Here is a 9,206-nt window from a genome sequence, read left to right on the forward strand (position 1 = left end):
ATTAAACTTCTTGCATTCCATTGTAATATTAACATGTACTATTTTCATCTTCTGGTCCTGGTCTCCCATCTACCTCCAACTTTTTGTTTATGTTCTCCCATGTTCCTTCTTTAAACCCCAAGAACTTTTCAGCTCCTCTCACTATTATTTTGATCTTCTCAGTTTTGTGCTTGGCTTGGTCAGTGCAGTTGATAACATATGCTACGAATAGTATTAGTTTTTCTACTGATATTGTAATATTTTCTTCAGACGGTGCTTTGCTTTGATGTAGAATTTGACTCGTTGTTTGTTCAATCTCTCTTGTTTTCTGTTCCTTCACGTTTTTAACTGCTTCTGCATAGCTTATGTTTTTAGTCATTTTAACCTGCACTATTTCTTTTGCCTTCTTCCTTACTTCACATCCTCCATACGTAACTATATGTTTCCCTCCACAGTTACAACATTTTTCTTGTGCTTCTTCTTTACATTCTTCAAATCTGTGGTCTTCACCACATTTTGGACATCTCTGTTTCCCTTTACATACTGCTGCTATGTGTCCATACCTTTGGCATTTGAAACACCGGAGTGGTGGAGGGATATAAGGTCTGACCTGAAAATTAATATATCCTATTTTGATGTTTTTTGGCAACTCCATTCCTTTAAATTCAATGAGAATTGACAAACTTCCTACTTTTTCTCCATTCATTGTTTTTGATAATCTTTTCAAAGTATTCACTTTTCCACCTACAATACTTCTCTTAATTTTATCAAGATCTTCTTCCAGAGGGATTCCATAAATCACTCTAATTTTTTTTATTTTCTCCCATGATTTTCTTCTCCAACACAGTTTTTTTGCAAATATTATCCACATTTAAAGCCTTATTCTTTTGTTCTTGTTGTGTTTTTCACCTTATTTCTCCACCCGAGTCTGAAGTTACCTTTTCAATCCTGCAGGAGTCAGTCAAGATATGCACATCAGATACGACAAACGCACCTTCAAATTTATGAATATTTAATAAGTAAAGAAACTCAGAAGTCATAAAGTAGTCACAGCTTCACAAGCATAAACAGTGGATTAGTTAAATGCAGTCGTTATTTTAACATATTAAAAACTGGATGCATCCATTTTAAACTGTACAATACAACCTTGAAGTTGTCTTTCTCTGCTCCAAACTGGCTGCTGCTGCTGCGTCTCTTCACTTCTCCCCCCTCTGCTCACACTGTTTCGAGCAGAAACCTGCACTCCCTTTGTCTCAGAAAAACAGGGCGTTCCTTCACACAGCAAAACTAACTTTTCAGCGCGCTCTGAGTCTGCCTGCGATGGGATTGGTCAGTTTCAATCCAATCAAAAGTGGTTTACATCGTGTTACATTATGTAAACAGGAACAGCCTTCAATCTGTGGGAGCCTCTTCAAAGTAAAACAGGAAGTGGGTCAATTTCAAAATAAAATAAGAATAGGAATGTTAGATTCAACAAAGAACACAATCTTTATTTCACAACATTCTTCATTTTTACAAACTACTAATAGGTTTCCATCTCTCAAAATCTTTACCATTTCAACATCTCCAATTTTCTTTTTAATTTCTCTTGACACCACAATGGGGCTGATGTTATCTTGTTCTTCTTCATTCTTAAGTTTTAATATTATTATAAATTCCTCCCTCACAACTTTCCTTCAAACTGTCCTTTCTTCTTCTGAACTACTCCCTTCCAGTTCTCGTTTACTACCTTGAGTATCACTAATTCCCTTTCCTTCATCTATTTTATTTCTTCCACGTCCTCTCCCTTTCCCTCTCCCCACTGGCGTCCACCCCTCAAAATCCATGTCCTCCTCACCTCCCATCTCCACCTCCATCCAAGCCATTCACATACCAGTTTATGCCCAAATCCGCCTTTTCCAAATGCGATATGTTTCTATATATTTGTTTGTTTGTTTTTCGAGCCAGGCGCATCTGCCGCGGTCTTGATTGATTAGTCCAATTCCTCACAGCCTCTCCTCTCGAACTGAATAGTTCTTCTTCTTCTTCTGTGAGGTTTTACGGCAGCTTACATCCCTCAAGGTGTAATACCGCCATCTAAAGGTACTACTTAGAACTAGTAGTTATAAGTGCTCCGATAAACTTAGATTCTCTTGTATAAACCTGTTGTCCTCAGGAAATACATAAAGTATTTGCGTCCATATTTACTGGATCCCCATTCTAATATGCTCTTCAAACATACAGGACTTCTTACGTCATTTGTCATTTGGTCCAGTAGACGTTTCCTTTCGGTTTAATATTTTAAACAGTCCAAAATAACATGTTTCACAGTTTCTGTACTTTGGCAAAAGTCACAATGTCCACTATTATGTTTCCCTATAATAAACAAAGTACTGTTCAGATTTGTATGACCTATTCTTAATCTTGCTAATATAGATCCCTCCCTCCTATTTCCTCCACAATACCTTGAACTGTAGACTGTATTCTGTATTGCATATAGTTGTCTTCCCCTTGTTTCATGTTCCCACTTCTGTTGCCATAACTGATTAATATGTTTCCATACAATACTTTTACCTACTGTTTTGCATAATTGGATATTTATGTCTACATTGTCACTATTATTAGCATTTTTAGCAATCTGATCAACCTTTTCATTTCCCTGAATCCCTCTATGTGCAGGTACCCACATAAACACAATACTTCTTCCTTCCTTGACCAGCTGAGAATGAACAATCTTAGTTCTGATTAATAAATCCAGTCTTGATTTTGAAGTTCCTGATCTAATGCATGCCAAGGTGAACTGAATAGTTCCAGGAAGTGTCGACTTTTAAAGAGTTCTCACTTTAGGACCTCCTGATTGGTTGAAGCAACCAACAGGGGGTGGTTCTAGTGATGTCAGAGGGTCATTACAAGTCAAGAAAACAGCAGGAACGTTTTGAGAACGGTTAGTTACAGACGAGAAAATATTTTGGAGAAATGACAGACTTACAGGTGCCAGTTTTCTTATTTACTGTCTGAGAGTTTTAAAAACAAAGCACTTCGTTCTTATACTTGCTTCCTGACTCTTGACCGAGATCACTACTTCTCATTTAGACAGAAGATCAAAAATGCATAAATACATTGTAAAATAGACATTTTAACTTGATTTCTAATTTAAATGAGCATTAAAAAATCATTAATACTGTTTCACAGTTGATTTAAAATGAGTGGTTCATTTCAACATTTAAAAATGGTATGAACTAAACACACTTTTGATTTATCAAGATATTGTAAAATAGTAATGATAATATAGAAGAAGAGTGTTATTCCAATTGATTACTTGACGATACAATTAGACACTCTCTGGATGAGCTAATTTGTATTTCTGGATTCAAATCAATGAAATAACAGTTCCTGTCCCATGAAGGTCCTCAGAGGCAGGTTTTGGTCGGAGGCCGAGTCCACTACAACCCTAAGAGTCTGATGCTCTATCGACTGAGTTATCCAGGCACAATCCATCCATCCATCCATCCATCCATTTTCTTTACCCGCTTATTCCATTTTTGGGTCACGGGGGTCGCTGGTGCCCATGTCCAGCAATCACTGTGCGAGGGGCGGGGTAATAATAATAATAATGAATTTAATTTGTAACGCACTTTTCATTAACAAAAATCTCAAAGTGCTGGACGGGTCGCAAGTCCATCACAGGGCCACATAGAGACAAACAACCATTCACTCTCTCACTCACACCTAGGGACAATTTAGAGTTACCAATCAGCCTAACATGCATGTTTTTGGACTGTGGGAGGAAACCGGAGTACCCGGAGAAAGCCCACGCATGCACGGAGAGAACATGCAAACTCCCTGTCAGTTTCATTTAACCTGTATTTATGTTGGTATGTGTAAACGAGCCACGAGGACTCACTTTCAAGAGAGTCCTGTAAAAAGTACACTTCGCCTGAAAGGGACTTGAACCCTGAACCCTCAGATTAAGAGTCTGATGCTCTACCAACTGAGCTATCCTGGCTCGATCATCTCTGTATATATATGTATCTGATTGTCTGTCTGTTTCATTTAACGTATTTATATTGGTAACTGTCAATGAGCCAAGAGGACTCATTCACAAGAGAGTCCAGTAAAAGTAGTAATTCACCTGAACAGGGACTTGAACCCTAGACCCTCAGATTAAAAGTCTGATGCTCTACTGACTGAGCTATCCAGGCTCTATCATATGTATATATGTATCTGTCTGTCTGTTTCATTTAACATATATTTATACAGGTAAATTTCAATGAGCCATGAAGACTCACTCAAAAGAGAGTCCTGAAAAAAAGTCACCTTACCTGAACAGGGACTTGAATCCAAGATCTTCACATTAAGAGTCTAAAGCTCTACCAACTGAGCTATCTAGGCTCTATACTCTCTCTATATATATATATGTATCTGATTGTCTGTCTGTTGAATGTAAATATGCATTTACAGAGGTAACTGAATGAGCCAGGAGGACTCACTCACAAGAGAGTCTAGTAAAAAGTGCAATTCACCTGAACACTGGACCCTCAGATTAAGAGTGATGCTCTACCGACTGTGCTATCCGGGCTCGATCATCTGTACACATGTATCTGTCTGTCTGTTTCATTTAACATGCATTTATACAGGTAAATGTCAATGAGCCACGAAGACTCACTCACAAGAGAGTCCTGTTAAAAGTCCAATTTGTCTGAACAGGGACTTGAACCCTGCACCCTCATATTAAGAGTCTGACGCTTTACAGACTGAGCTATCCAGGGTCTGTTTTCTAAATTTATGTATCTGTCTGTTTCATTTAATCTGTATTTATACAGGTAATCGTCAATGAGCCACGAGGACTCACTTTCAAGCGAGTCCTGTAAAAAGTGCACTTTGCATGAACAGTGTCTTGAACCATGGACCCTCAGATAAAGAGTCTGATACTCTACTGACTGAGCTATCCAGGCTCTAACATCTGTATAAATGTATTTGTCTGTCTGATTCATTTAACCTGTATTTATACAGGTAGGCATGAATGAGCCACCAGGACTCACTTTCAAGAAAGTCCTGTAAAAAGTGCACTTGGCCTGAACAGGGACATGAACCCTGGACCCTCAGATTAAAAGACTGATGCTCTACCGTCTGAGCTATCCAGGCTCTATTAACTCTGTCTATATATATGTTTCTGTTTGTCTGTCTCTTTCATTTAACGTAGATATAGGTAACTGTCAATGAGCCAAGAGGAAACTTTCACAAGAGAGTCCATTAAACAGCGCAATTTGCCTGAACAGGGACTTGAACCCTGGACCCTCAGATTAAAAGTCTGATGCTCTACCGTCTGAGCAATCAAGGTGCTAGAATCTCTCTATATATGTATCTGACTGTCTGTCTGTTTCAATTTAACCAGTTTTTATAATAGTGTAAATGAGTCACAATAACTCACAAGAGAGTCCTGTAAAAAGTCCAATTTGTCTGAACAGGGACTTGAACTCCGGACCCTCAAATTAAGAGTCTTAAGTTATACTGATTGAACTGTCCAGGCTTGGTTTTCTACATGTATGTATCCGTTTGTTTCATTTAACCTGTATTTATACAGGTAAGAATGAATGAGCCACCAGGACTCACTTTCAAGAAAGTCCTGTAAAAAGTGGACTTTGCCTGAACAGGGTCTTGAACCATGGATCCTCAGATCAAGAGTCTGATGCTCTACTGACTGAGCTATCCAGGCTCTAACATGTGTACATATGTATCTGTCTGTCTGATTCATTAAAGCTGTATTTATACAGGTAAGCGTGAACGAGCCACGAGGACTCACTGTCAAGATGGTCCTGTAAAAATTTAACTTTGCCTGAACAGGGTCTTGAACCATGGACCCTCAGATTAAAAGTCTGATGCTCTACCATCAGAGCTATCCAGGCTTGATAATCTCTCTCTATATATATATATATATATCTGTTTGTCTGTCTGTTTCATTTAACGTATTAGAGGTAACTGTCAATGAGCCAAGAGGACACTTTCACAAGAGAGTCCATTAAAAAGCGCAATTCGCCTGAACAGGGACTTGAACCCTGGACCCTCAGATTAAGAGCCTGATGCTCTACCGTCTGAGCTATCCAGGCTCTATAATCTTGAAATATATGTATCTGTCTGTCTGTCTGTTTCAATTTAACCAGTTTTTATACTGGTGTAAATGAGTCACAATAACACTCACACGAGAGTCCATTAAAAAGCGCAATTCGCCTAAACAGGGACTTGAACCCTGGACCCTCAGATTAAGAGTCTAATGCTCTACCGTCTGAGCTATTCAGGCTCTATAATCATGATATATATGTATCTGTCTGTTTCAATTTAACCAGTTTTTATACTAGTGTAAATGAGTCACAATAACTCACTCACACGAGAGTCCTGTAAAAAGTCCAATTTGTCTGAACAGGGACTTGAACTCTGGACCGTCAAACTAAGAGACTGAAGCTGTACTAATTGAGCTGTCCAGGCTTGGTTTTCTATATGAATGTATCTGTTTGTTTCATTTAACCTGTATTTATACAGGTAAGCATGAATGAAACACGAGGACTCACTTTCAAGAAAGTCCTGTAAAAAGTGCACTTTGCCTGAACAGGGACTTGAACCCTGGACCCTCAGATCAAGAGTCTGATGCTCTACCGTCTGAGCTATCCAGGCTCTATTATCTCTGTCTATATATATGTATCTGTCTGTCTGTTTCAATTTATCCAGTTTTCATACTAGTGTAAATGAGTCACAATAACTCACTCACACGAGAGTCCTGTAAAAAGTCCAATTTGTCTGAACAGGGACTTGAACTCCGGACCCTCAAATTGAGAGTCTGAAGCTATACTGATTGAGCTGCCCAGGCTCTGTTATTTATATGAATGTATCGGTTTGTTTCATTTAACCTAAATTTATACAGGTAAGCATGAATGAGCCACGAGGACTCAATTTCAAGAAAGTCCTGTAAAAAGTGCACTTTGCCTGAACAGGGACTTGAACCTTGGACTCTCAGATTAAAAGGCTGATGCTCTACCGTATGAGCCATACAGGCTCTATAATCTCTATCTCTATATATATGTTGCTGTTTGACTGTCTGTTTCATTTAACATGTTAGAGTTTACTGTCAATGAGCCAAGAGGACACTTTCACAAGAGAGTCCATTAAAAAGCGCAATTCGCCTGAACAGGGACTTGAACCCTGGACCCTCAAATTAAAAGTCTGATGCTCTACCGTCTGAGCTATCCAGGCTCAATAATGCCTATATATGTGTATCTGTCTGTCTGTCTGTTTCAATTTAACCAGTTTTTATACTAGTGTAAATGAGTCACAATAACTCACTCACAAGAGAGTCCTGTAAAAAGTCCAATTTGTCTGAACAGGGACTTGAACTCTGGACCCTGAAAAGAAGAGTCTGAAGCTATACTGATTGAGCTGTACAGGCTCTGTTTTCTATATGAATGTATCTGTTTGTTTCATTTAACCTGTATTTATACAGGTAAGCATGAATGAGCCACGAGGACTCACTTTCAAGAAAGTCCTGTAAAAAGAGCGCCTTGCTTTAACAGGGAGTTAAACCCTGGACACTCACATTAAAAGTCTGATGCTCTACCGTCTGAGCTATCCAGGCTCTATAGTCTCTCTCTCTATATATGTTTCTGTTTGTCTGTCTGTTTCATTTAACATTCATAGAGGTAACTGTCAATGAGCCAAGAGGACACTTTCACAGGAGAGTCCATTAAAAAGCGCAATTTGCCTGTACAGGGACTTGAACCCTGGACCCTCAGATTAAAAGTCTGATGCTCTACCGTGTGAGGTATACAGGCACTATAATCTCTAAATATATGTATCTGTCTGTCTGTCTGTCTGTTTCATTTTAACCAGTTTTCATACTAGTGTAAATGAGTCACAATAACTCACTCACACGAGAGTCCTGTAAAAAGTCCAATTTGTCTGAATAGGGACTTGAACTCTGGACCCTCAAATTAAGAGTCTGAAGCTATACTGATTGAGCTGTATAGGCTCTGTTTTCTATATGAATGTATCTGTTTGTTTCATTTAACCTGTATTTAGACAGGTAAGCATGAATGAGCCACGAGGACTCACTTTCAAGAAAGTCCTGTAAAAAGTGCACTTCGCCTAAAGAAGGTCTTGAACCCTGGACCCTCAAATTAAAAGACTGATGCTCTACCTTCTGAGCTATCCAGGGTCTATTTTCTCTCTCCATATATATGTTTCTGTTTGTCTGTCTGTTTCATTTAATGTATTGATATAGGTAACTGTCAATGAGCCAAGAGGACACTTTCACAAGAGAGTCCATTAAAAAGCACAATTTGCCTGAACAGAGACTTGAACCCTGGACCCTCAGATTAAGAGTCTGAAGCTCTACCGTCTGAGCTATCCAGGCTCTATAATCTTGATATATATGTATCTGTCTGTCTGTCTGTTTCAATTTAACCAGTTTTCAAACTAGTGTAAATGAGTCAATAACTCACTCACAAGAGAGTCCTGTAAAAAGATCAATTTTTCTGAACAGGGACTTGAACTCCGGACGCTCAAATTAAGAGTCTGAAGATATACTGATTGAGCTGTCCAGGCTCTGTTTTCTATAAGAATGTATCTGTTTCATTTAACCTAAATTTATACAGGTAAGCATGAAAGAGCAAAGAGGACTCACTTTCAAGAAAGTCCTGTAAAAAAGTGCACTTTCCCTGAACAGGGACTTGAACCCTGGACCCTCAAATTAAGAGTCTGATGCTCTACCGTCTGAGCTATCCAGGCTCTAAAATGTCTCTCTATATATATGTTTCTGTTTGTCTGTCTGTTTCATTTAACGTATTAGAGGTAACTGTCAATGAGCCAAGAGGACACTTTCACAAGAGAGTCCATTAAAAAGTGCAATTCCCCTGAACAGGGACTTGAACCCTGGACCCTCAGATTAAAAGTCTGAAGCTCTACCGTGTGAGGTATACAGGCTCTATAATCTCTATATATATGTATCTGTCTGTCTGTCTGTCTGTTTCATTTAACATTCATAGAGGTAACTGTCAATGAGCCAAGAGGACACTTTCACAAGAGAGTCCATTAAAAAGCACAATTCGCCTGAACAGGGACTTGAACCCTGGACCATCAGATTAAAAGTCTGATGCTCTACCGTCTGAGCTATCCAGGCTCTTTAAACTTGATATATATGTATCTGTCTGTCTGTCTGTCTGTTTCAATTTAACCAGTTTTTATACTAGTGTAAATGAGTC

The 9,206-nt window shown here is 38.8% G+C and overlaps 10 non-coding genes across 10 annotated transcripts; all 10 read right to left on the reverse strand.

The window, feature by feature from the left end:
• Nucleotides 1-4,087: 4,087 nt before the first annotated feature.
• Nucleotides 4,088-4,160, reverse strand: trnak-uuu. Its single transcript has one exon. It is a non-coding gene; the product is annotated as a tRNA-Lys (tRNA).
• An 870-nt stretch (nt 4,161-5,030) lies between these two features.
• Nucleotides 5,031-5,103, reverse strand: trnak-uuu. Its single transcript has one exon. It is a non-coding gene; the product is annotated as a tRNA-Lys (tRNA).
• Nucleotides 5,104-5,992: 889 nt separating this feature from the next.
• trnak-cuu lies at nt 5,993-6,065 on the reverse strand. The gene has a single exon. It is a non-coding gene; the product is annotated as a tRNA-Lys (tRNA).
• A 118-nt stretch (nt 6,066-6,183) lies between these two features.
• trnak-cuu lies at nt 6,184-6,256 on the reverse strand. The gene has a single exon. It is a non-coding gene; the product is annotated as a tRNA-Lys (tRNA).
• A 298-nt stretch (nt 6,257-6,554) lies between these two features.
• On the reverse strand, nt 6,555-6,627 carry trnak-cuu. Its single transcript has one exon. It is a non-coding gene; the product is annotated as a tRNA-Lys (tRNA).
• Nucleotides 6,628-7,130: 503 nt separating this feature from the next.
• On the reverse strand, nt 7,131-7,203 carry trnak-uuu. Its single transcript has one exon. It is a non-coding gene; the product is annotated as a tRNA-Lys (tRNA).
• A 502-nt stretch (nt 7,204-7,705) lies between these two features.
• trnak-uuu lies at nt 7,706-7,778 on the reverse strand. Its single transcript has one exon. It is a non-coding gene; the product is annotated as a tRNA-Lys (tRNA).
• A 508-nt stretch (nt 7,779-8,286) lies between these two features.
• On the reverse strand, nt 8,287-8,359 carry trnak-cuu. The gene has a single exon. It is a non-coding gene; the product is annotated as a tRNA-Lys (tRNA).
• Nucleotides 8,360-8,660: 301 nt separating this feature from the next.
• On the reverse strand, nt 8,661-8,733 carry trnak-cuu. The gene has a single exon. It is a non-coding gene; the product is annotated as a tRNA-Lys (tRNA).
• Nucleotides 8,734-9,051: 318 nt separating this feature from the next.
• trnak-uuu lies at nt 9,052-9,124 on the reverse strand. The gene has a single exon. It is a non-coding gene; the product is annotated as a tRNA-Lys (tRNA).
• Nucleotides 9,125-9,206: the final 82 nt, after the last annotated feature.

This window comes from Nematolebias whitei, chromosome 1 (assembly GCF_014905685.2).
Source record: "Nematolebias whitei isolate Nwh7 chromosome 1, NemWhi1, whole genome shotgun sequence".
Classification (NCBI taxonomy): Eukaryota; Metazoa; Chordata; class Actinopteri; order Cyprinodontiformes; family Rivulidae; genus Nematolebias; species Nematolebias whitei.